This window comes from Pan troglodytes, chromosome 19, assembly GCF_028858775.2.
Source record: "Pan troglodytes isolate AG18354 chromosome 19, NHGRI_mPanTro3-v2.0_pri, whole genome shotgun sequence".
Taxonomy (NCBI): domain Eukaryota; kingdom Metazoa; phylum Chordata; class Mammalia; order Primates; family Hominidae; genus Pan; species Pan troglodytes.
The window spans coordinates 23905457-23932981 of record NC_072417.2 but is presented as its reverse complement, the minus strand read 5'-3'; the positions used below and the strand labels follow the sequence as shown (position 1 = coordinate 23932981).

General features: G+C 46.1%; 1 protein-coding gene across 2 annotated transcripts in view; it reads right to left on the bottom strand.

Moving 5' to 3' along the window:
* PYY (peptide YY) overlaps window positions 1-27525 on the bottom strand; it is a 69767-nt gene that overhangs the window by 11045 nt on the left and 31197 nt on the right. For both annotated transcript variants that reach the window (XM_016931718.4, XM_009432050.5), the window contains exon 2: window positions 2550-2794. The gene's annotated coding sequence lies outside the window, so the exon portion shown is untranslated. The remainder of the gene's footprint in view (window positions 1-2549; window positions 2795-27525) is intronic.

Genomic DNA, 27525 nt, shown 5'->3' with positions numbered 1-27525 from the left:
GGATCGCTTGAGCCCAGGAGTTCGAGACTAGACTGGGCAACATAAAGAGACCCTATTTCTACCAAAAATACAAAAAAAAAAAATTCTGACATGGATGGTCAAAATAGGAAAAAAATACAAAAAATAGCTGAATATGATGGCATGCACTTTTAGTCCCACTACTCAGAAGGCTGTGGTGGGAGGATTGCTTGAGCCGAGATCAAGGCTGCAGTGAGCTGTGAACGTGCCACTGCACTCCAGCCGGGTGACAGAGAGAGACCCTGTCTCTATAAAGAAAGTTATGTTATATTACCATCACTTTTCTTTCTTTCTTTTTTTGGGGCGGTGTGAGGGGACAGGGTCTTGCTCTGTCATCCGGGCTGGAGTGCAATGGTGCAATCAGCCTCCTGAGCAGCTGGGACTACAGGTGCATACCACCACATCTAGCTAATTTTAATAGTGTTTTATTCTTTTATTTTTGTAGAAATAGAGTCTCAATATGTTGCCCAGGCTGGTCTAAAGTTCTTGTGCTAAAGCAATCCTCTCACCTCTACCTCCCAGTTATTCTGACCTTCAAATGCATAATCAAACTATTATCAGCATGCAAGATCTCAGGGAATATTATGCCCATAAGCTTTTCCTGAGGAATCTACTAGAGAATAAACTTCAGACAACCAAAATGACTAGAAAAACATTGACATAAGGCCTGGTGATGAGCATTAAGTTCAGTTATGTAGAACTAATGCTGGCTGGATGCGGTGGCTGATGCCTGTAATCCCAGCACTTTGGGAGGCCAAGGCAGGCGGATCACCTGAGGTCGGGAGTTTGAGACCAGCCTGACCAACATGGAGAAACCCCGTCTCTACTAAAAATACAAAATTAGCCAGGCGTGGTGGCGCATGCCTGTAATCCCAGCTACTCGAGAGGATGAGGCAGGAGAATCGCTTGAAAATTAGCTGTAATCCCAGCTACTCAGGAGGCTGAGGCAGGAGAATCGCTTGAACCCGGGAGGCGGAGTTTACGGCGGGCCGAGATTGTGCCATTGCACTCCAGTCTGGGCAACAAGAGTGAAAGTCCGTCTCAAAAGAAAAAAAAAATCAACTGTTTTCCGTAATAACTGGTGGTGCCAGTCCATATTTATTCTGAGACGTCTGTGTAATATAGATCAAACAAATGCTATTCTAAAATAAATGGGATTTTTAATGCTATCATCTCCTGTGTCCTTGAGAACAAGAATTTATAATGTGGAAGAAAGAGGACACAGATGTCATATAGAAGAGGTTAAATAAACACCCGTCAGTCCTGACTTTGATTTGGAAATCTCTGTTTACAGAAAAGGGCTAGAAACAATGTTGAAACCAATAGCAATGAACATCCCTAGCATCCAGACTAGTCTTTTTTTTTCTTTCCTTTTCTTTTCTTTTTTTTTTCTTCCAGCTTTATTCTGGAATAATGGACAAATAAAAATTGTATATATGGCCAGGCATAGTGGCTCACACCTGTAATCCCAGCACTTTGGGAAGCCGAGGAGGGTGGATCACTTGAAGTCAGGAGTTCAAGACCAGCATGGCCAACATGGTGAAACCCCATCTCTACTAAAAATACAAAAATTAGCTGAGCATGGTGGCAGGTGCCTATAATCCCAGCTACTCAGGAGGCCGAGACAGCAGAATCATTTGAACCCAGGAAGCAGAGGTTGCAGTGAGCCGAGATCATGCCATTGCACTCCAGCCTGGGCGACAGAGTGAGACTCCGTATCAAAAAAAAAAAAAAAAAAAAAAAATTGTATATATTTGGCCAGGCATGGTGACTCACGCCTGTAATCTCAGCACTTTGGGAGGCCAAGGCAGGCGGATCACTTGAGGTCAGGAGTTCGAGACCAGCCTGGCCAACATGGTGAAACCCCGTCTGTATCCAAAATACAAAAAGTAGCCAGGCATGGTGGTGTGCGCCTGTAATCCCAGCTACTTGGAAGGTTGAGACAGGAGAATTCCTTGAACCCGGGAGGCGGAGGTTTCAGTGAGCCGAGATCATGCCACCACACTCCAGCCTGGGCAACAGAGCAAGACTCCATCTCACAAAAAAAAAAAAAAAAAAAAAAGAGAGAAACAAGTAAAATTATATTTTTTTCTAGCCATTGTAAGTACAAAACAAAAAATGATTTTTTTCCTGGCATTTCCTGTTTCTGCCTATTTACATTGGTGCTCCCCAAGATGAGATCCTTGGCTCTGTTTTCTTTTTTCTTCTTCACTGTGGGGTTGTCATCTACCCCCAAGATTTTAATCACCCCCAAAATCTCTGTCATTTGCTCCTCTGCTGAGTTCCCTATCCACATAGTCCACTGTTTCTAGACATATCCCCATGGATATCTCTCAGTCAGCTTAAAGTCAATGTAGCCTAAATAGCAAAAATAATAAATCAATCTTTCTTAAGTGCCTACACTGTGCCAAGTACTATGCCAGGTACGTCTCACATATTATTTTAGTCTTCACAACACATAATGTACCATCATTAGCCTGGTTTTACAGAATATGAAACTGACACAGAGAGAGGTCAAGTCAGTAGCTCACCCTCATCTTAGCTTGTTATCTGAATTCCCAAATCTCCAGGGACCTCCAGCTCCATGAATGGTATCTCCATCTCTTCAGGTGACTGAGTTGGAAATCTTGACTTCACTCCACCAATGACCTGAGTCATTCTTAGAAAGTCTGAAGAAGGAGCATGCAGTTCTGAGGGTGGCAGCAGGTCCAGGAATTGGAATGTGACCACAGGGGAATTCCTCATAAAGGGCTGAACTTGCCTGAATGAGTTTCCCCTGGAATACAAGGAAGTCATATGAAATCGCAGTTTAGGCAGTGCATTCAAGAGTACATGGCAGACATCGTTTCGTGTTAATAACTATATCCTGCCCTTTACCCCAACACTCCCAATCCTCCTTACCTGCCCTGTTTATTCCCCAGCACTTAGCACTTTCTAGCATTCTATGTAATTGACTTATTTGTATGCTTGTTGTCTGACTACTAGAATGGAGGCTCCATGAGAGCAGAGGTTTTTGTCTGTTTCTTCACTGATATATCCCCAGTGACTAGAATAATGTGTGATACATGGTGGTGGCTCAAGTATACTTGCTGAATGAATGGATCCACATCCTCACTGTCCATGGCTGCATGGTTTACACACAGGCACATACATAAGCATGTATACACACACACACACACACACATGCACATACATGCATATGTCTTGAAGACAGAAGGCTATTCCTATCCCACCACAGTCCAGATCTTCATCAAAGAAGAAAGCAAAAGGCCAGACGCGGTGGCTCACACCTCTAATCCTAGCACTTTGGGAGGCCAAGGTGGGTGGATCACCTGAGGTCCCGAGTTCGAGACCAGCCTGGCCAACATGGTGAAAATCTGTCTCTACTAAAAATACAAAAATTAGCTGGGCGTGGTGGCACGTGCCTATAATCCCAGCTACTCGGGAGGCTGAGGCAGGAGAATCACCGGAACCTGGGAGGCGGAGGCCGCAATGAGCTGAGATCACACCACTGCACTCCAGCCGGGATGACAGAGTGAGACTCTGTCTAAAAAAAGAAGAAGAAGAAGAAAGCAATTCCCTAAACACTATGCACTCTCCCTTCACATACCGTGCAGGTTAGAGGGAGTGAGATATCAGGGCCTGTCCACAGCAGGTGAGCCCCATACCTCACCCCACAGAGCTGTCACATTCAGCTCCCTCTGAAGCTGTGGAACTTGCAGCTCAGACCACAAACTCTGGGGCTAGGATGACTGGGTTGGCCACTGACTAGCTGTGTGATCTTACGAAAGTTACTTAACCTCTAAGGGCCTCAGTTTTGTCATCGGCCACATGTATATAACAATAGCATCTACTTCATATGGTTGTGATGGTTTAAAAAGCTATTCGGTTCCAGATGAGATGGAGTAAGCAGCCTCCACCCTGTCTCTCCTGCTGAATGCTGCTGTGAAACATGGACAGACACGCACGGGGCAGCTCTCTGAAGAGTGTGAAAGTAAACACAGCGGGGAAACGGGGGACGAAAGCCAGAATTCAACGTTCCACTGAGCTGAAATGAGTTTCTCATTTTTCCTCTGATATTCCCCAGCCTCGATACAAGACAGCGCCAAATCCAGAATGGGCACTGGGGCTACGAGAGGGATCAACAGGAGAAATGCTCGTTCTGCCTCGAGGAGTGGAAAGGGAAGGTCTAGCACTGAGAGAGAGAAAAGGAACTCCATTTTTCTCTTCTTCATTCTCCCGTGCCCCAGCCCCGAGACAATTCCATGGGAGTAGCAGTGGTGACAGTAGTATCAGTGGCTGCAGGGTCCACAGACAACCAAATCTTTCCCTCTCGGATCAAGAGTTGTGGGCCAGGGGCTGTGGATCATGTCTGTAATCCCAGCACTATGGGAGGCCGAGGTGGATCACTTGCGGGCAGGAGTAAGACACCAGCCTGGGCATGTATGTGTGTGTGTTTATTTTTAAAAACAGTTGTAGTCCCAAGAAGGAGAACCCCTATAGCTTTCTTCTCTCTGTGTCCTCCTGCCACCCGGCCCTGAACACGGACACAATCATAGGAAGTGTGCAGTAGAGTGGGATAACTAAAGAAGAAATAACACTGATTTTACGCAATCTCTTCCAGAAAATAGAACAAGAGAAAATACTCCTTCGTTCATTTTATGAGGGCAACATTACCCTGAGACCAAAATGAAACAAAGATATTGTAAGAAAAAAAAACTACAGATCAATATCTCTCACGAACATATATGTAAAAATCTTCAACAAAATATTAGCTGGCCAGGCACGGTGGCTCACGCCTACAATCCCAGCATTTTGGGAGACTGAGGCAGATGGATCACTTGAGGTCAGGAGTTCGAGAGCATCCTGGCCAATGTGGTGAAACTCTGTCTCTACTAAAAATACAAAAATTAGCCAGGTGTGGTAGTGTGCACCTGTGGTCCCAGCTACTCGGGAGGCTGAGGCAGGAGAATTGCTTGAACCCAGGAGGCAGACGTTGCAGTGAGCCAAGATTGTGCCACTGCACTCCAGCCTGGGCAGCAGAGTGTGACTCCATCTCTAAATAAATAAATAAGCCGAGCTCAGTGGCTCAAGCCTGTAATCCCAGCACTTTGGGAGGCCAAGGCAGGTGGATCGCCTGAGGTCAGGAGTTTGAGATCAGCTTGACCAATATGGTGAAACCCTGTCTCTACTAAAAATATAAAAATTAGCCAGGCATGGGGGCATGCGCCTGTAGTCCCAGCTACTCAGGTGGCTGAGACAGGAAAATGCCTTGAACCTGGGAGGCAGAGGCTGCAGTGAGCCAAGATCGTGCCACTGCACTCCAGTCTGGGCGATAGGGTGTGACTGCATCTCAAAAAGAAAAAAATATTAGCCAACTGAACTCAGAAATATATAACAAAAAAAAATGTATATGTTACAATCAGGTGGGATTTATCCTGACAATGCAGGGCTGGTTCAATATTCAAAAATCAATCACTTGGCCAGGTGCAGTGGCTCACACCTGTAATCCCAGCACTTTGGGAGGCTGAGGCGGGTGGATCACTTGAGGTCAGGAGTTCTAGACCAGCCTAATCAACATGGTGAAACCCTGTCTCTACTAAAAATACAAAAATTAGCTGGGCCGTGGTGGCGGGCACCTGTAATCCCAGCTACTCCAGAGGCTGAGGCAGAAGAATCGCTTGAACCCAGGAGCAGAGGTTGCAGTAAGCCAAGATCTCACTACTGCACTCCAGCCTGGGTGATAGAGCAAGACTCTGTCTCAAAAAAAAAAAAAAAAAAAAAAAAAGCAAATGCTCATATTGATTGATAAAGAAAAACCATTTGACAAAAATTCAAAATCCACTCACAATTAAAAAACAATACTCTTAGGCCAGGCTGGGTATCTCACGCCTATAATTCCAATGCCTTGGGAGGCTAAGTCAAGAGGTAGGTATTGCTTGAAGCCAGGAGTTCAAGACCAGCCTGGGCAACATAGTAAGACCCTGTCTCTACAAAAAAAACTTTTTTTTTTTTGAGATGGAGTCTCGCTCTGTCACCCAGACTGGAGTGCAGTGGCGCGATCTCAGCTCACTGCAACTTCTGCCTCCTGGGTTCAAGCAATTCTCTGCCTCAGCCTCCCGAGTAGCTGGGATAATAGGTGCCCGCCACCGCACCCGGCTAATTTTTTGTATTTTTAGTAGAGATGGGGTTTCACCATATTGTCCAGGATGGTCTTGAACTCCTGACCTCATGATACATCTGCCACGGCCTCCCAAAGTGCTGGGAATACAGACATGAGCCACCATGCCCAGCCAAAAGTTTTTTTAATTTTTTGGGCATGGTGGTGCCTGTAGTGTCAGCTACTGGGGAGGCTGAGGTGGGGGAATTGCTTAAACCCAGGAGTGTGAGGTTACCGTGAGCCATGATCACACCACTGTACTCTGCCTGGATAAAAAAACAAGACCCTGTCTCTTAAAAAAAAAAAAAAGCTGGGGAAGGTGGCTCATGCCTGTAATCCCAGCACTTTGAGTGGCTGAGGCTGGAGGATCACTTGAGGCCAGGAGTTCAAGATCAGCCTGGGCAACATGAAAAAACCCCACCTCTACTAAAAATACAAAAATTCCTGGGCGTGGTGGCACATGCCTGTAATCCCAGCTACTCAAGAGGCTGAGGCATGGGAATTGCTTGAATCCAGGAGGCAGAGGTTGCAGTGAGCTGAGATTGCACCATTGCACTCCAGCCTAAGCGACAGAAGGAGACCCTGTCTAAAAAAAAAAAAAGACAGTGAGTGTGGTACAGGTGAAATGACAGATAGCTAGGTCAATGGAACAGAATAGACAGTACAGAAATAGACCCATGCAAATATGGCAAATTGATTTTTGACCAAAGTGCAAAGACAACTGAATGGAGAAAGGACTCCTAGAACCATCAGCATAGTCAGGACACAGAAGGACTGTATCACTCCGAAGGACCCCCTAGTACTATCCCTGTGTGGTCAGGCCTCTCAGCCCTAATGTTTGCACCCACTACCATCACTATAGTTCTATCTTTTAGGGAATATCACACAACTGGAATAATACAGTATGTAACTTATTGAGACAGGCTTTGTCCACTCCTAATGCCCTTGAGATTACTCCAATTTGTTCTGTGTATCAATAGTCCATTCCTTTTTCTTGCTGAATAGTAAATATGCCAATATATTAATGTGGTTTGTTTACTCAGTTACCCATTGAAAGACATTAGGGCTGTTTCCATTTTGGATCAACTATGAAAAAAGCGGCTATAAACATTCATCTGGGCATATTCATCTCTCTAGGATAAATACCCTGAAGAGAGTTTTCTGGGTCATATGTAATTGTGTGCTTAATTTTAGAAAAAGTGCAAAATGTTTTCCAGGATGGCTGTACCATTTTGCATTCCCACCATCAATGGACAAGAGTTCTAATTGCTCTGCACCCTCTCGGCACTTTGGATTGTCAATATTTTTTATATTACCCATTCTAATGTGTGGATAGTGGCACCTCATCATGGTTTTAACTTGCATTTTCCGGCCAAGCGTGGTGGCTCACACCTGTAATCCCAGCACTTTGGGAGGCCAAGGTGGGCAGATCACGTGAGATCCGGAGTTCGAGACCAGCCCGGCCAGTATGGTGAAACCCCATCTCTACTAAAAATATAAAAATTGGCCAGGCATGGTGACACAAGTCTGTAATCCCAGCTACTCAGTAGGCTGAGGCAGTGAGCCAAGATCACGCCACCACACTCCAGCCTGGGTGACAGAGCAAGGCTGTGTCTCAAAAAAAAAAAAAAAATTGCATCTTTCTATTGTCTAATGATGTCAAACATCTATTCATGTGCTTATCTGCCATCTTTATATCCTCCTTGGTGCAGTGTCTGTTCATGTGGTTTGTTTTTTTTTAAGTGGGTTGTTGGTTTTCTTATTGTTGAGTTTGAAGGGTTCTTTATATATTCTGGATACATGTCTTTTGCTGAATATGTGATTTGCAACTATTTTCTTTCAGTCCGTAGCTGGTTTTTTCATTTTCTTAACCCTGTCTTTCATAGAACAAAAGTTTTTATTTATGATGAAGTCCAATTTATCAATTGTTCTCTTTTGTGACTCATTCTTTTGGGTGTCCAGTCTAAGAACTATTTGCCTAAACTGAGGTCATGAAGATTTTCCCCTACTTTTCTCTAAAGTTTTATTATTTTACATTGCTTTCCCTTTTGAGCTAATTTTTGTATAAGGTATGAGGTTTCGGTTGAAATTCTCTTTTTTGTGTATGAATGTTCATTGTTCAGACACTATTATTGGGTCTAGGAATCTATACATGTGTTAAAGCTCATAAAGCTGTACACCAACAAAATGGTCAATTTTATTTTATGTTACTTTAGTTATTTATTTATTTTATTTATTTATTTATTTATTTATTTATTGAGAGAGGGAGTCTCATTTTGTCACCCAGGCTGGAGTGCAGTGGCGTGATCTTGGCCTGCTGCAACCTCCACCTCCCAGGTTCAAGTAATCTCCTGTCTTAGCCTCCTGAATAGCTAGGACTACAGCTGTGTGTCACCACGCCAGGCTAATTTTGTATTTTTTTTAGTAGAGATGGGATTTCACCATGATGGGCCAGGCTGGTCTCAAACTCCTGACCTCAGGTGATCTGCCTGCCTCAGCCTCCCAAAGCACTGGGATTACAGGCGTGAGCCGCCACACCCAGCCAACTTTATGTTACTTTAAAAAACTTTTTTTTTTTTTGAGACAGGATCTCAATCACCGAGGCTGGAATGCAGTGGCACAGTCATAGCTCACTGTAACCTTGAACTCCTGAGCCCAAACGATCATCCCACCTCAGCCTTCCTAGTTGCTAGGAAAACAGGCATGCACCACTATACCCGGCTAATTTGTATTAGTATTTATTTTTGGTTTTGTTTTGTTTTTTTGAGACAGAGTCTCACTCTGTCGCTAGGCTGGGGTGCAGTGGCGTGATCTCGGTTCACTGCAACCTCTGCCTCCTGAGTTCAAGCGATTCTCCTGCCTCAGCCTCCCGAGTAGCTGGGATTACAGGCGTGCCACCAAGCCCACCTAATTTTTGTATTTTTAGTAGAGACGGTGTTTCACCATGTTGGCCAGGATGGTCTTGACATCTTGACCTCGTGATCCGCCCGCCTCAGCCTCCCAAAGTGCCGGGATTACAGGCGTGAGCCACCGCACCCAGCCTATTTTTGTTGAGACACGATCTCACTATGTTGCCCAGGCTGGTCTCAAACTCCTGGCCTCAAGTGATCCTCCTGCTTCAGCCTCCCAAAGTGCTGGATTACAGATGTGGGCCACAGCACTCTGCCAAAAAAGTCATTAAAAAAAAAAAAGTTATTTCTAAAGTGCTTAGAACAGAACCTGAAAGTAAGTTTTTAAAAAGTGTTTGTCACTTAAAGATAAATTCCTGGCTTCCTAGGCAAGCCACCCTCCTACTGTAAGCACCCATGGGTGGCTACTGACAGATCAGGAGAGTCTCTGGGGTTTGTGCCTGGTGTGGGATCACATCCTAGGTTGTTGTGGAGGAAAAGTTAAATATTAAATCTGAACTCAATTGAACATGGACACAAACAATGGTCACCAAGTACCAGAAGGGGCTGTGTGAGCCCCTTGAGGCATTCATCCAGCGCTGTTTTGGAGAAATCTCTATTTCAGTCTATTCCTATACGTTACTGAAAAACAAAGCTGGGCGTGGTTGCTCACGTCTGTAATCCCAGCACTTTGGGAGGCCAAGGTGGGTGGATCACCTGAAGTCCAGGAGTTCGAGATCAGCCTGGCCAACTTGGTGAAACCCCGTCTCTACTAAAAATACAAAAATTAGCCAGCCATGGTGGCGGCCACCTGTAATCCCAGCTGTTTGGGAGGCTGAGGCAGGAGAATCACTTGAACTGGGGAGGCAGAGATTGCAGTGAGCCAAGATCGTGCCTCTGCACTCCAGCCTGGGTGACAAAGCACGACTCTGTCTCAAAAAATAAATAAATAAGTATATAAGAAAAACAACAGACAATCGCAAAAACAAGTTGACCTTTTTGTGTTCCTTGAGCCTGGTCACGAAGGGCCTTCGTGCCTGGACCTCATGCCAAACAACTCGTTACAAAAGAGCTAGGGTCCTAGATTGTGCCAAAGCTTCATGAGACCTCTCCTTGTCTGTGCACGGACAAGTGGCCGACTCTGGAGCCGACCCAGGCTGTTGCTTCCCAGTCTGGTGGTGAATTCTCCATAGTCTGGTGAGTATGAATATCTTTTCCCTTCTCTCCTTCCCATTGCAATTTGCTTATTATATCAATCTGCTTATTATTATATCATTTTCTTATTATATCTACATTGCCATTTACATGGGATAAAGGTTGTTTACCCTTAAAGGTATCGTGGGTGTGTCTTTTCTTCCCTCGCGCATTTCCCGCACATAACATTTGTGTCCCCGGATGCTACTGTGCAAGCAGAAGAGAAGCAACAGGCAGATTCAGACCGTCCTGCACAAACTGCCCCCTTTACTAGTAGAGGGTGGGGTGGAAGGGCAAGCAGTGGGGGATGGTTCTAGGTGAACACGCGGGCACCTTTGGAGGGAGGGGTCCCATGGTTGCTCAAAGCCCCACTCTAGAATCCGACAAAACCTGCTTCAAACCCTGTGTCAATTGTTCACCCAGTCTCTGTGGTGTGAGCAAATCATTTCATCTCTGAGCTTTGGTTTTGTCATCTGTGAAAAATAGGTCATAAAAGTGCCCGTAAAGGGTTAGGAGGATTGAATGAAATAATGGCTGTCAGAAGCTCAGGACTGTTGCCAGCTCACTGTAAGCACCCCATAACGTGCTACATTTTCTTGCTATTGTTTGCAATAAAGAGACTGGCAGGATGCGCCCTCAGTGTGAACAGTGGAGTTATCTTTTGTTGTGGGAATTCGGGTCCTAACATTGTATTTTAAAAATGTTCAGAGTTACAGCAAATTGAAAAAGGCTGTTCAGCAAGTGGTGCTGGTGAGGATTAGGATGCTTTTTCTTTCTTTTGGCTTAGCTATAGTTTATATTTTTCTACAGCAGACATATATTATTTCGATAATTAGAAATAAATACGGGGGGGAGGATAGGGAAAAAAAATTTCAACAGAGTAGGACCAAGGACAGAGCCCTGTGGTGCAAAGCCGCCATCTCCCACTTTCAGTCATGGATTGCCTTTAGAAGCAGCCTCTCATTTAATTAGAAATTCTTCCAGCCGCTGAGCCATTTCGCCCACACATCACCCCATGTCTGCAGGATGTCAGGAGAGATTGTGCTGTGTGCCTTGCTGAAGTCCAGACATGAGGAGTTGCGGCACTCCTATCCCCGACCAAATAATTCCATCAACGGGGAAAATCAGATCAACCCAGAACCATCTGTTCTTAATGGTTTCTGAACATGTCTTTCCTTTCCACATACTTACAAACCTAGGGGTGGTGGAAAGGGTATGGATTCCAGAGTCAGATGTTCTGGGTTTGAATCCCACTCGCATTTCTTAGCTGTGTGACTTTGGGAGAGTTTGCTTGGCCTCTCTGAGCCTCACTGTAAAAAGAGAATAGTAAAGCTCGTGTCACAGGCTTCTTTTGCCAATTAAACAGTGGGTAGGCTGGGCACAGTGGCTCATACCTGTAATCCTAGCACTTTGAGAGGCCAAGGTGGGCGGATTGCTTGAGCCCAGGAGTTCAAGACCAGCCTGGGCAACATAGCGAAATCTTGTCCTACTAAAAATAAAAATAAAATAAAATAAAATAGCTGAGTATTGTAGCACGTGCCTGTTGTCCCAGCTACTTAGGAGGCTGAGGCGGGACGATCACCTGAGCCCAGAAAGTCAAGGCTGCAGTGAGCCGAGATCATACCACTGCACTCCAGCCTGGGTGACAGGAGTAAGACCCTGAAAAAAAAAATATATATATATATATACACACACACACACACACATATATATACACATATATACATATGTATATGTACATATATACGTATATATACACGTATATACGTACGTGTATACACGTATATACGTGCATATATGTCTATACGTATATACGTGCATATATACGTCTATATATACGTACATATATACGTCTATACATATATACGTCTATACATATATACGTCTATATATACGTATATACACATATATACGTATATACATATGTATATATACATGTATACGTATACACATATACATATATGTATATATACATGTATACGTATACACATACATATATGTATATATACATGTATACACATATACATATATGTATATATACATGCATACATATATACATACATGTATACATGTATACATACATGTATACATGTATACATGTATACATACATGTATACATATATACATATATGTATATACATGTATATAATGTATACATATATACATATATGTGTATATACATGTATGTATATACATATATGTATATATGTATATGTGTATATGTATATACATATATGTATATACATATATGTATATACATATATGTATATATGTATATGTGTATATGTATATACATATATGTATATACATATATGTATATATGTATACGTATACATGTGTACACATGTATACGTATACATGTATATGTATACGTGTATATACATGTATACGTGTATGTGTACATATACGTATACATGTATACATGTATACACGCGTATACGTATACATGTATACACGCGTATACATGTATACATGTATATGTATAATACGTATACATGTATACGTATATGTACATGTATACATGTATACGTATATGTACATGTATACATGTATACGTATACGTACATATACACGTATACATGTATACGTATATATGCATGCATATATGTATATATACATATGTATACATGCATGCATATATGTATATATACATGTGTATACATATATACATATATGTATATATACATATGTATACATGTATACATATACGTATATACACATGTATACATGTATACATATACATATATACATATTCATGTATACATATACATATATATACACATATACATGTATATATATACATAAATATACACACACACACATATATATATATGCCAGCCATGTGTGGTGGCTCACGTCTGTAATCCCAGCACTTTGGGAGGCTGAGGCGGGTGGATCACCTGAGGTCAGGAGTTCAAGACCAGCCTGGCCAACATGGTGAAACCCCATCTCTACTAAAAATACAAAAATTAGCTGGGCGTGGTGGCGCATGCCTGTAGTCCCAGCTACTCAGGAGGCTGAGGCAGGAGAATCACTTGAACCTGGGAGGTCAAGTTTGCAGTGAGCCAAGATCACGCCACTGCACTCCAGCCTCAGTGACACAGCGAGACTCTGTCTCAAACCAAAAACATAAAAACAAAAACAAAAACCAATCAGTGACTATCTCTGCATGCTTCTCTACCCCCTACCAAAATGTGGTTTCCTCAAGGACAAGGCAGGGGCTTCTGATCTTTGTGCACCAGTGCCTGGCACAGAAGGGGACCATCACTCCACCTCACCCCACCCTACCCGATACACATCCCTTCTCCTTCTTGCTCACGTCTCTGCCACCGGCCTCTACCCACATTTCTCCACAATTCTCACCAACTCCCTCTCCATATATGCTTCTCCCCAGTGTTTACCTCCACCCTCTCATGTCCCCCGACCCTGCCTTCCTGGCCTAGAGTGACAGGCCCCATCCTTCATCCCCCATTCTGTGTCTCCAGTGGCCTTGAGCTGCTGTGCAGCCCATGGCCTTCAGCGGGGCAGGGAGAGGGAGGGGGAGAGGGAGGCAGGGATGGCAATTCATTTACCCAGGCACTTGTTAGCAGCTTCATTAGTTCCAAGGGCTCTGCAGAAAGCCATTAGCTGCGACTCAGTCTGTGCCATCTATCAGAGAGGAGGGTGGAAGGTGACAGCAGAGAGAGAAGAAAACAAGAATTGACCCACTCCCACCTTTCCGCCACCTCCCAGGGAGAACAAGGCCCAAGTCAGTGACCTGAAAACTAGAGTTCCAGGGGCCACTCCTGGACGCCCCTTGCACCAGGACTCATGCAAGGAGTCCTGCCCCAGCTGGGAACACGCTGCAGGTGTTCCGGCACCTGCCCACCCAACACTGGCACTGCTGACCTGCAGTTCCTTGGCAGGTGCACTCCCGACTCTCCCTGCTCCATGCCCCTTTGTCCCTCTGTCCACTTTCTCCTGCTTACCTTCACCCTACTCTGTGTCCTCAGCCCAGTTCTGGGGTCCCTTGAAACTGCAGCACCATCTCAGAGCCACCTATGCCACTGCCACAGGGGTCTTCCCACTTAGAGTCTCCACTTTGGAGTTGGGGCCATTCAGGAAAACCTCCTGAAACTGCTGTCCCAGAGCCTGGGGCTCCTAAAACCACCGCTGAGATGGAGATTTCCTCTAGAACAAGGATTCTTAAACGGGGTTCCTCAGTGAGCCTCAGGGGCCTGTGAACCCCTTGAGGTTGCATAGTAAAACATGTATCAAAGTGAATCTTGGCCGGGCACGGTGGCTCACACCTGTAATCCCAGCATCTTGGGAGGCTGAGGCAGGCGGATTGCTTGAGCCCAGGAGTTCAAGACCAGCCTGGGCAACAGGGGGAGGCCCGTTTCTACAAAAAAACAAATTAGCCAGGCATGGTGGCACGCACCTATAATCTACACTACTTGGGAGGCTGAGGTGGGAGGATCACTTGAGCCCAGGAGGTCAAGGCTGCAGTGAGCCATGATTATGCCACCAGACATAAGGGTGACAGAGCAAGACCCTGAAAGAAAGAAGAAAGGAAAGAAGGAAAGAAAGAGAGAGAAAGAAAGAAGGAAGAAAGGAAAGAAGGAAAGAAAGAGAGAGAAAGAAAGAGAGAGAGAGAGAGAAGGAAGGAAGGAAAGGAAAGGAAAGGAAGGAAAAGAGAGAGAAGTGAACTGTATTTTGGCTGGGTATGATAGCTCACACCTGTAACCCCAGCACTTTGGGAGGCTAAGACAGGAGGATCGTTTGAACCCAGGACTTAAAGACCAGTCTGGACAACGTAGCGAGACTCTGTTCTCTAAGAAAAGAAAAGAAAGTGCATCTTTCCGGGGAAAAGCATCTTTCATGGCTTCCATCAATATTTAAAGACCCCCCTTGCCAGCCTCTCTCCCAGATCATATCTCCTGCAGGCAAGGCTCAGTGTAATTCCCAAAACAGGCTATTACACCCCCACCCCAGTTTGGGTCTGTACCTCAGAAAGAAAAGCAAGGAACTTCTCTATAGGACTTGCCACTTGTAAATCACAGTCACATCCATTTTTAAAATGTAATCTTTGCAACAACACTAAAGGTAGACAGGAATTGCTATTTGTAGAGGTCACCTCCCACTCCCACCCCTTGGCTGGGTTGGGGCCCCTCCCTGTGCTCCCAGCAGCATAGCCCTCCATACTCTGCATCAGAAGGGCCAAGGCATTGGTCGGTCTAACCCTTAAACTGTAGGCACCCCCTGTAAAGTGCCCTTATCCATAAAGGTCTGTTTTTCTTCTGCCCCTTCCTCTTTCCTGTCTGCTGGAATAAATCTCTAATGGCTGGAGCTGAAGCAGTCATTTTGGGCCACGCGATGAGTGTCGCACCTTAGGGAGCCAAAGTGAAAAGCTTGAAGGATCTCTGAACCACCAAAAGGCCTCTAGGCTTTTTACATGAGGGAAAAAAACTTGATGTGTTTCCAGCAGTTGTTCTCAAAGGGTGATTTCCAGATTGGCAGCAGCAGCAGCAGCATCACTTGGCGGCTAATTAGAAACACGCATTTTCAGGCCCCATCCCGAACCTACTGAGTCAGAAGCCCTGGGCGTGGGCCCCAGCAGTTGGAGTCTTATCAAGCCCTCCAAGTGATTCTGCTGCACACTTAAATTTGAGAATCCCTGATTTAAGTCCTTGTTATTTTGAAATTTCTCTTCACTCACAGCTGAGCCTAATCTCAAACCGATAAAACATCAGGGAAGGCAGGGCTTCTAGACAATGGCTGCACCTGCCTATACAGCAGTTTTGTGGGAAAAAAATTTAAAGGACTTCTTTCTCTAACAAAAACATGCTTATGGAGGACATAGTGAGACCTCTTCTCTAATAAAGATGAGAAAAAAAAAAGCTGTAGTCCCAGCTACTCAGGAGACTGAGACAGGAGGGTCACTTAATGCTGGGAGATGAAGGCTACGGTGAGCTATGATGGCACCGCTGCACTCCAGCCTGGGTGACAGCAAGACTCTGTCTCAAACAACAGAAAAAAAAAATTTATATATATAATTGCATATCCTGCGCAATCAGAAGCAGACCAGCGGTGGGGGGAGAAATGGGTGTGGGGGTAGCTAGGTGAGGCCCAGGAATAGAAGAGGGGGAAGAGTAGGGGAGGGAACAACAGGGCCAAGAGAGTTTAATCAGTGACACACAGCTTCAATTTACCCAAACGCTAGCTCCATAAATGTCAAAACACATTTTCAACTTTTTATTGAAGACTAGCACACCTAAAGTGCACAGATTGTAAATGTTCAGCTCAATGGATTTTCACAAACAAAGCGCATCAATGCAACCAGCACCCAGCTTAAGAAACAGAACATTACAAGCCCCTAGGAAGTCCTCCCAGTGTCCCCTACCTTTCTATCCCTTCCCTGCTGAGGATAACCATTTTTCCTGATTTCTAACACATAAGTTATGTGGAATCAGATAGTATTCTTTTTTCCTTTCTTTCCCCTCCACCTTTTTTTTTTTTTTTTTTTTTTTTTTTTCTGAGACAGAGTCTCACTCTGTTGCCCAGGCTGGAGTGCAATGGCACAATCTCAGCTCACTGCAATCTCCACCTCCCGAGTTTAAGCAATTCTCTTGCCTCTGCCTCCCGAGTAGCTGGGATTACAGGCATGCGCCACCATGCCCGGCTAATTTTTGTATTTTTAGTAGAGATGGGGTTTCACCATGTTGGCCAGGCTGGTCTCAAACTCCTGACCTCAGGTGATACGCCCGCCTCGGCCTCCCAAAGTGCTGGGATTACAGAAGTGAGCCACCATGCCTGGACTTTTTTTTTTTTTTTTTTTTTTTTTTTGAGACAGGGTCTCACTCTGTCACCCAGGCTGGAGCGTAGTAGCGCGATCTCGGCTCACTGCAACCTCTGCCTCCTGGGTTCAAGCAATTCTCTGCCTTAGCCTCCGGAGTAGCTGGGATTACAGGTGCCCACCACCACACTCAGCTAATTTTTGTATTTTTAATAGAAACAGGGTTTCACCATGTTGGCCAGGCTGTTCTTGAACTCCTGACCTCTTGATCCACCCTCCTCTGCCTCCCAAAGTGCTGGGATTACAGGTGTGAGCCACCGCACCTGGCCACATAGTATTCTTTTAGGTTCAGTTTCTTCTGCTCAATATTATGTTTGTGAAATAAATTCATCCGTGTTGTTGTGTGTACAGTTTGTTCATTCTTATCTCTATGTAATATTCTGTGGTGTGAACATATCATTATTTATTTATTTGTTGTAGTATTTACAGGCATTTGGATAGTTTCAGGTTTGGAAATATTATGATTACTGTGGCTACGAGCATTTCTTTTTTAAGCGTGCCCATCTGAGACAGCAGAACTTTTTTTTTTTTTTTTTTTTTTTAGTACAGATAAGGTCTTGCTATTGCTATGTTGCCCAGGCTGGTCTCAGACTCCTTGCCTCAAGCAATCCTCCTGCCTCAGCCTCCAAAAGTGCTGAGATTACAAGCATGAGACCACGCCTGGCCGAGCAGAACATTCTTGGAAGTGTCTTTTGGTGAACATATATACACACGTCTTTTGAGTATATACACCTAGGAGTTGAATTGCTGGGTTATAGGGTGTGTATGTGTTGCACTTTAGCAGATATGGCCAATTTCCTGAAGTGGTTGTACCAATGTACACTCCCATCAACACAGTATGAGACCTGGTTATACCACATCCTCACCAATACTTGGCATCATGTTTGTCTTTTCATTTTAGTCATTCTGGTGGATGGGTGGTGGTATTTCACTGTGGCTTTAATTTGCATTTTCCTGATGATTGATTAAAAGAGCATCTTTTCATGGTTTTTTTTTTTTTTTTTTTTTTTTTTTGACAGTCTCACTCTGTCGCCCAGGCTGGAGTGTAATGGCGTGATCTCAGCTCACTGCAACCTCTGCCTCCCAGGTTCAAGCAATTCTCCTACCTCAGCCTTCCAAGTAGCTGGGATTACAGGTGCACGCCACCATGCCCAGCTAATTTTTGTATTTTTAGTAGAGACGGGGTTTCACCATGTTGGCCAGGTTGGTCTCGAACTCCTGACCTCGTGATCCGCCCACCTCGGCCTCCGAAAGTGCTGGCATTACAGGCATGAGCCACCACGCTGGGCCCTTTTCATGTTTATTAACCATTTGGTTATCCTCTGTTGTGAATTGTCTGATCAAGCCTTTTGCCTATTTTTCTTTTGAATTGTCCACCTTTTCTTTTTGATTTGTAAACATTCTATTTATTTTTTGGAAATAAGTCCCTTACAAATATCTTCTCCCATCCTGTAGCGTGCCTTTCCATTCTCTTAATGGTATGATCAATATAGTCCAATTATCACTTTCCATAAACATTTTAAATCAGTAGCCAGAATATATGCATCCTCCTAGCAATTAGATCAAATTGCCTCTTCATGGACAACTTCTTAGCTCTGCCCAACTCTGCCCAGGGGAGCTCTCCAGAGCCCTGCCTACCTGCATATTAGACCCACACTCTCACCCATACACATCACCCCCCAACTCTGAATGACAGGTCAGTACCAGCTAGTAAGCACCCCCATTTCAGAGTGGATGGATTGGGAATCCCATCTCTGAGAGTGTCAGGCCGGCAGGAGAAGCCACCTCAGAAGTCTGGAGTGAGGCTAGGATGGGGCAAAAACACTTGTATATATGTGAGTCAGTGAGTGTGCTTCCTCATGCATGGCCCTGAATGCCTGTGTGCATTTTTGTAAGAGGAGTCTTCTCTATTGATTGAGGAAGGACAGTACACACTCATGTACGCCACTTAGCTACAGTGTGAACCATGCCCCTAGATGTGATGCTCTTGTGCAGTGCACAAACTGAACACTTGTACTTGGTAGGCTTGCTTACAGGCAGAGTCAGGCAAAAGCCAGAGAAGGGTTTAGCTAAGGTTGTGGTAGAAGCAGGGGGACTAGCAGGGGCTGGGGGGAAAGCAGGTTAAGGCACGTGGAAGGAACAGTCGTGACTGGACAGAACCCAACAGGACTGGACAAAATCTTTCAAGCTCATGAAATGTCATCAAGACTTGTGCCTGAAGATGGGTCAGGCTGGATTCTGTGCTCAACTGGCTGCCTGAGCCTGATGCCTGTGTTCAGTCTGTGTTCAACGGGCTGCTCCAGGTTGGGGACAGCTGCTCATTTTGTCCTGGATAAGAGGGTTTCTTCTTCAGATGACCTTTGGTAAGGGGTGTTCTAAGGAGAAGGAGGAAAGTGGTGGCCCCAAGTCTGTAGCCTCCAGCAGCCAATTGGGGTGCCAAAGGCAGCTGGAGGCCGGGCGTGGTGGTTCATGCTTGTAATCCCAACACTTTGGGAGGCCAAGGTGGGCGAATCACCTGAGATTGGGAGTTCAAGACCAGTCTGGCCAACATGGTGAAACCCCGTCTCTACTAAAAATATAAAAATGAGCCGGGTGTGGTGGTGCACGCTTGTAATCCCAGCTACTTGGGTGGCTGAGGCAGGAGAATTGCTTGAACCCAGGAGGCAGAGGTTGCAGTTGGCCAAGGTCACGCCATTGCACTCCAGCCTGGGTGACAGCGAGATGCTGTCTTAAAACAAACAAACAAACAAAAAACAACAACAACAACAAACAACAACAACAACAACAACAAAAACGCAGCTGGAGTAGGAGACAGGGACAAGGAGGGTTTTGGGGGTGGAGCTGATGCCCTGAGATAAGGGAAGCAGTAAAGGGGTGCTGGGTGGCCCTCCAGTGGCTCTCCTACCGCGGGCCCTACCTGATGGAGCCCCAGCTCTGGGGCCTGCTCAGTGCCCCAAAGACCCAGTCCTGCTGAGAACGGGAAGCTGGAGCCTCTTCTGGGAACTCAGGGATCTGGGTGCCTGTTCCCAAGGGGAGAATGAGAACTGTTAGGCAGCAGCCTGGCTACAGGGGGCACTGCAGGGATGAGGACCATGCCCTGGGGGCTCCCTCAAGGCCCCCCAAACACACGTGTCATAGGCATAGCCCCTCAGATACCACTAGCTCACCCACTGCCCTCATTCAACAAGCTCAGACAGCCAACGCTCCCCGGGGCCGGGTCTTAGGCGCACATTGGCTCGCGGTGCACGTCCACTCTCCTGTAGGCTCGTGCCCTTGACATATCCGGGGCTGTCACAGTCCCATGCCCCCACCCCGACCCCGCGCGAGTCTGCTCGATGACGTCGCTGTCGCACCCCACCGGCCTCCCGGGGTCCTCCCCAGGCGCGCGCAGGGGCCGCGGGTCCGGTGCCGGCCGGGCTGAGTGTTCTGAGGCGAGCGGCTGCTGTTTGCGCAGCTAAGTGGCGTCTGTGTACCCAGCGGGGCTCAGCGGCCGCGCGCTTATCTCCCGCAAACACCGCGCCCGGATCCGCCGGAACCACGGCCGCGCCGCCCCATTTGCACGCCCCGGCCGCCGGAGGCCCTTATCGCCCGCGTTTATCGGGCCATCGCTGATAAGAAACCGAGGGAGCGGCGGGGCGGCCCCTCTCCTTGGATCCAAGAAGCGATGGGGTCGCTGTTAGGGGGGCGCCAGCCCCGGGGATGCGGGGAGCCTTCGCAGCCTCCGGGTCAGCCCTGCTCCTTTCCCCTCTGCGCGGCCGGGATGTGGCCTCGGCCTGGCCGACCCCGGTGCCCTGTCGGTCCTGGCCTCCTTTTCCTTGTGGCCCTCTACACAGCCAGGGCCCCACCTCTTGACCTGGATTCACAGCAGGTGGGAGCAGGAGGCTCCTCGGGAATTCCTAAACACAGCTACCATCAACACCACCCATAATAACCAATAATTATAATAATATCTAACTGAACTGGGGCGCAGGCCTGCCTGAGAAGCATGACTGCCATCTGCTTTCATTTTCCCAACTATTCCGTGAGGGACGCACTGTTTCCCCCATTTCGCAGAGGTGGAAACCGCTTACTTAGAGAGGCTGGAAACCTTAGGGCTTGCAGCTGGCCAGTGGCCGGGTAGGGATTTGAAACTGGGTCTGTCTGAACCCAGAGTCTGCACTTGCCTCCTAAGACACCAGCGTGTTAGTCCCACCTCCTCCTTTACAGGCGAATAAAGGGGCGCAGCCTGGAAGGCCCATACCAGGCAGTCCTCTGCACTGCCACATCTATGCCCTGCCCAATGCATCTGGTTGTCAGGCACCAGTCAGCTCTGAGGTTATTGAAATTGATCATCTAAATCTACACCAGGGCTTGAGCGGCTGATTAAATCTCGATTTTGCTCTTAATTAAATCCTGCTTGGTTGTATGAGATGGTGGAACTGGGCATGACTTTGTCTGTTTCTCTTCTAAAGTTGTAGAAAAGTTGTTATATGACTTTTATAATGAAAAAGGAAAGGCTCTTCTAAATATACAAACAAACAAAAGAAATATAAAGGAAAGGTTTATAAATTTGACGACATTAAAATGTAATAGTTCTCTGTATAATAAAAAACTAAATTAAAAGGCAACTCTCAAAATTAAGAAAACATATTCACAACGTATACAACCAAAGAAGCACTAAGATCTGGAATACATGAAGAGTACCTACAAATAATAAGAAAATGACAGAGACTCCCACTTATTTTCATTTTTTATTTTTTTATTTATAAATACATGAAACAAGATCTTGCTCTGTCACCCAAGCTGAAGTGCAGTGGCGTGATCATAGCTCATTGCAACCTCAATTTCCTAGGCTCAAGCAATCCTCCCACCTCAGCCTCCTGAGTAGCTGGGACTACAGGTGCATACCACCCCACCCAGCTATTTTTTAATTTTTGTAGATACGGGGTCTCACTATACTCATAGACCAGGCTGGTCTGGAACTCTTGTCCTCAAGAGATCCTCGGCCTCAGCCTCCCAAAGTGTAGCCACAGAGATGTTTTTAAATGACAATGTCCAAGGCTGCCTGGGCCATGGCAAGTTCCCTCACAACACAGTAACACCCTCACTGGTGAGACTGTAACAGGCCTCACAGGAGGCTGGGTTAGGGTAAATGTACCTATCTTTCAATCCAAGGCTTCCATGTTTGTGAATGTAACCAGTGGATATATCCAGAGATAGCACAAGGCTATTCATCAATGTGATTAACAGTAGCACACACACAAAATAGGAAACAGCACAAATTTCCAAATTTGTTCCATGAACAAATTATAGTATAAATGAGGTGTAATATTCCAATGGAATCATTAAAAATCATGTTTTGGAAAAATGTTAAATGACATGGAAATATTTATGAAATATGATTTTATGGGGGAAAGCAGAATACAAAAAAATACCTATATATAATAATTCCAATTTCGTAAAATATATGTCTACACACAGAAAGAAAAGTCTGTAGAGGTATTCTATATATGAAAATGTTGGCCAGGCGCGGTGGCTCACGCCTGTAATCCCAGCACTTTGGGAGGCCGAAGTGGGCGGATCACCTGAGGTCAGGATTTTAAGACTACTAGCCTGACCAACATGGTGAAACCCCGTCTCTACTATAAATACCAAATTAGTCGGATGTAGTGGTGCATGCCTGTAATCCCAGCTACCTGGGAGGCTGAGGCAGGAGAATTGCTTAAACCCGGGAGGCGGGGGTTGCAGTGAGCCGAGATCATGCCATTCATTGCACTCCAGCCTGGGCAACAAGAGCAAAACTCTGTCTCAAAAAAAAAAAAAAAAGAAAGAAAGAAAAGAAAAGAGAGAGAGAGGGTGACCGTCTAGGTCTTTCTTTCCTGAACACGTCGTGCCCATATGCGTGTTCAAGACAGATGGCATGGAGTGTGCCTGAGAGGTCAATGCCTGTTGCTCTCCATGGTTCACCCCAAGACTGGGTCATGCGGCTTCCTGTGCACCCCAAGACTGGGTCATGTGGCTTCCTGTGCACCCCAAGGTTCTGTAGCCTTGCAGCTTAAAGGAAAGGAGTTTGAATATTGTGGCACCAGACAAGCCTGAACTGAAATTCCAGCTCTACAGCCCACTGATTTTCAGCAAGCCACTTTGCCTTCCCAAGCCCTGGTTTCCTCATCTGTAAATGGAAAGAACAATAATAGCCTTGCAAGGTCATGTAAGGACCACAGATATTGGGGAAAAAAACACAGAGCAGGGGTTCATTATACCCTTCCCAGGGCTGCTGTCTGCCTCAGGACTCAGAAACCAGGAGCCACCGTCAGTGCAGCCTGCGTGTTCCTGCCCTCTGCCCACATACCTGCTGACACGTGGATTCTCAACACCAGCTGTCACAAACTATTTTTGGGATCCCAACTCTATCTATCATCCCAGTTTTGTTGCATGATAAGCACACTGCTAAGCATTCTACATTTAATCCCACAGCAATCCTATGAGGTTCACATTATTAGCTCCACATTACTCATAGGGAAACTGAGGCTCAGAGAGGTTATGCGACCTGCCCAAGTTCCTACAGCAAGTCAACGGCAACACCAGGGCTCAGCTCAGGCCGGTCTGGCCCTGGCCTCATGAAGCCAGATGCTAACACATTCCTCGGGCCCCTGTGTCCACCCCTCCTCTGGTGGTCAGCACAGACATGGTGACCGTGGCCCTGAAACCATGTCTCTATTACCAATATCATCAGACTGGGCAGAGCTCTCCCCTCCCTTGCCCTTATTAATTGCACCTGGAGACTCCTGAGAAAATGGGGCTTCCCTCCCTCCCCGCCGCTGCTCTCTGACTTAATTACTTCTCCTCCTGGCTGTAATGAATGTTTCTGAGCCCCTGAGACTGAGCTTCATCAGAAGCAGCTGCCTCCAGGACTCTAGCCCTGTCTCCCCAGCCCTATTCCTCTGGGCCCAGCCCATCGCCTCTACCCTGGGACTTCAGCTACAAAAGGCATCTGGGCAGGGGAGACTCCCAGCCTCTCAGCCTCCCTGCTACTGATGGAATTCAGCTCGAAGATCAGACCTTGAGAGGTCGACCCATACTGGGGGTTCTGAATCCTCAGTCCCCCATCCAGCAATCTGTCTCCAGGTCTTGGAGCAGACAGCTCAGAATGACCACTCTTCCCAGCTTCCCACATGCCACACCCCTGTGGGGCTGGCATGAAGAGGCCATTTCTTCCCTTTGTTCATCCAACCAACATTCACTGGGCCCCTCGTCTGTGCCAGTCCTTGCTCCAGGCACTGAGAGGAGGCCAGTGCCTGTTGTTCTGAGCAAAACAGACATGGCATGTGCCCTCTAAGAGCTTACAGTCCACCAGGGAACACAGCCAAAAACAAACAGATGAACAGAGAACTAAAATTAGCAATAGGGAGGGAGGAAGGGGGCAAGGATGGAGAACGAGCGGTTCGGTAGCAGGGAGGGGCAGAGAGCGGTGGGACATATGCCTCCATCTGTCCTGTCCAGTCCCCACGCCGGAAGTCCTCACAGCAGTCTGCTCTGCATCCCTCCTACTTCAGACCAACATGGTCTACTGGACCATCACCTCCAATCACCCAGGGCCACAGCCACACGCCATCCCACTCATCCATCACTGAAATGACCACAGGGAGAGGAGAAGGTGACCGGTGGGAGCCCCAGAGCCACCAAGTCAGGAGGAAGGGCAGCAGAATGAAGACATTTCCTCCTGTTTCTGCCTCTTCATCCTTCCACCAGGGTCTCATCCCACTGCCAATCATCAAAATAATTTCCAGGTAGATTAAAGAGTTAAATATAAAAATAAATTGAACTATGGAAAACAGGATGAAATGGAATCATCAGACCTCTTGCGGAAAGGGAGCTTTACGAGCGTAAAAGCTCTGGAAGAAATCACAAAAGGAAAGGTCAACAGCCTTGCCCGCACAAGCGTTAAACGGTGTGCATGTCATAAAAGCGTAACTGAAATCACAGATCAGACCACCTCGCTTTGCCAGGCTAACTTTAATTTATCCTCAATTCAGCTCCCCGGGGAAGCTTCCCTGACCACTTCACCTGCCCTGGGTTGACTGCCACCCTGAGCACTCCAGGGCACTCAATCCTCTCTCAGAGCAGAGTTGAAACCATGTTGTGATGATTTCTGTATATTTCCATCCCCATGGACCATGGGCACCTTGACATTTTATTGTTTTGATAATCTCCATGGCCAGCACACAGAGATATTTAACACAAAGTAGAACTCAATAACATCTTTTTTCTTTTTAGTGGATATTTTCTGGTTCTCTAGCTTTTTTTTTTCTTTTTCTTCTTTCTTTCTGTCTTTTTTTTTTTTTTTTTTTGAGACGGAGTATCACTCTGTCACCCAGGCTGGAGTGCAATGGCACAATCTCGGCTCATTGCAACCTCCACCTCCTGGGTTCAAGTGATTCTCCCACCTCAGCCTCCAGAATAGCTGGGATTACAGGCATGCACCAACACACCGGCTAATGTTTGTATTTTCAGTAGAGACAGGGTTTCGCCATGTTGGCCAGGCTGGTCTTGAACTCCTGACCTCAAGTGATCTGCCCGCCTCAGCCTCCCAAAGTGCTGAGATTACAAGTGTGAGCCACCGCACCCGGCCCTAGCATTTTTTTAATTGTAAAAAACACATAACAGGCTGGACGCGGTGGCTCACGCCTGTAATCCCAAGACTTCGGGAGGCCAAGGCGGGCGGATCACGAGGTCAGGAGATCAAGACCATCCTGGCTAACACGGTGAAACCCCATCTCTGCTAAAAATACAAAACATTAGCCGGGCGTGGTGGCGGGCACCTGTAGTCCCAGCTACTCGGGAGGCTGAGGCAGGAGAATGCCGTGAACCCAGGAGGCAGAGTTTGCAGTGAGCTGAGATCATGCCACTGCACTCCAGCCTGGGTGACAGAGCAAGACTCCGTCTCAAAAAAAAAAAAAAAAAAAAAACACACACACACACATAACATAAAATTTGCCATCTTAATTTTTGGAGGAACTGCCATACTGCTTCCATAGCAGCCACACCATTTCACATTCCCACCCAGAGTACAGTAGGATTCCAGTTTCTCCACATCCTCACAACACTTGTTGTTAGCCATCCTGATGTGTGTGAAGCAGTTTTGATTTGCATTTCTCAATAACTGTTTTTTAAATGAAGGAATCAATAGACTAAGAAAAATTCAGATGGCAAATATGACAAAGGGTTAATACAAGGCCAGCACGGTGGCTCCACACCTATAATCCCAGCACTTTGGGAGGCTGAGGTGAGAGGATCCTTTGAGCTCAGGAGTTTGAGGCTGCAGTGAGCTATGATCACACCACCGCACTCCAGCCTGGGAGACAGACCAAGAGGCTGTCTCTTAAAAAAAAAAAAAATATATATATATATATATATATATACACACAAATCTATAAGTAAGACATTAGGATCCCCCAAAGGTAAATGGACATGAACAGACAAGTCCACTAGCAAGGAACCATACCAACATTGGCAACCAAAAAAGGCAAAATGGGATGCCATGTTTTACCTGGTAAGATTTCCAAAATAAATTAATCAAGCTCACAGATGGCAAGAATACAGGAAAACGGGCACACTGGCTGGCTCGTGGCTGGTGAGAGTGTACACTGGCACAACTCTTTGAAAAGCAGCTTCTCGACGGGGCGAGGTGGCTCACACCTGTAATGGAGGCTGAGGCGGGCAGATCACTTGAGGTCAGGAGTTCGAGACCAGCCTGGCCAACATGGTGAAACCCTGTCTCTACTAAAAATACAAAAAATTAGCCAGGCACAGTGGCACACACCTGTAATCCCAGCTACTCGGGAGGCTAAGGCATGAGAATTGCTTGAAGCCAGGAGGTGGAGGTTGTAGTGAGCCGAGATCGCACCATTGCACTCCAGCCTGGGTGACAGAGCGAGACTCCATCTCAAAAAAAAAAAAAAAAGAAAGAAAGAAAAGCAACTTCTCAAGACTCAAGAGCATTAAAAATATTCATGCACTCTAACCCAGAAATTCAGCTTCTGGGCACTTGCTGAAATATTACTTCTAATGGCAAAAACCGCAATTACTTTTGCACCAACCTAATACATGCAATCGGGAGATACAAGGCACAAAATGTACACCACAGTTCATTTATAATAGCAAAAACTTGGAAGCATCATAAATCTCTAATAACAGCATATTTGATATAAAATTATGAAACATTCCTACAATGTAACATTATGCAGTCACCTAAAAGATGATTACGAAATTTATGATATGAGAAACTAGGATTTAATGTTGTTGTTTTTTTTTTTTTTTTTTGAGACGGAGTCTCGCTCTGTCACCCAGGCTGGAGTGCAATGACTCGATCTCGGCTCACTGCAAGCTCCGCCTCCCGGGTTCACGCCATTCTCCTGCCTCAGTCTCTCCGAGTAGCTGGGACTACAGGC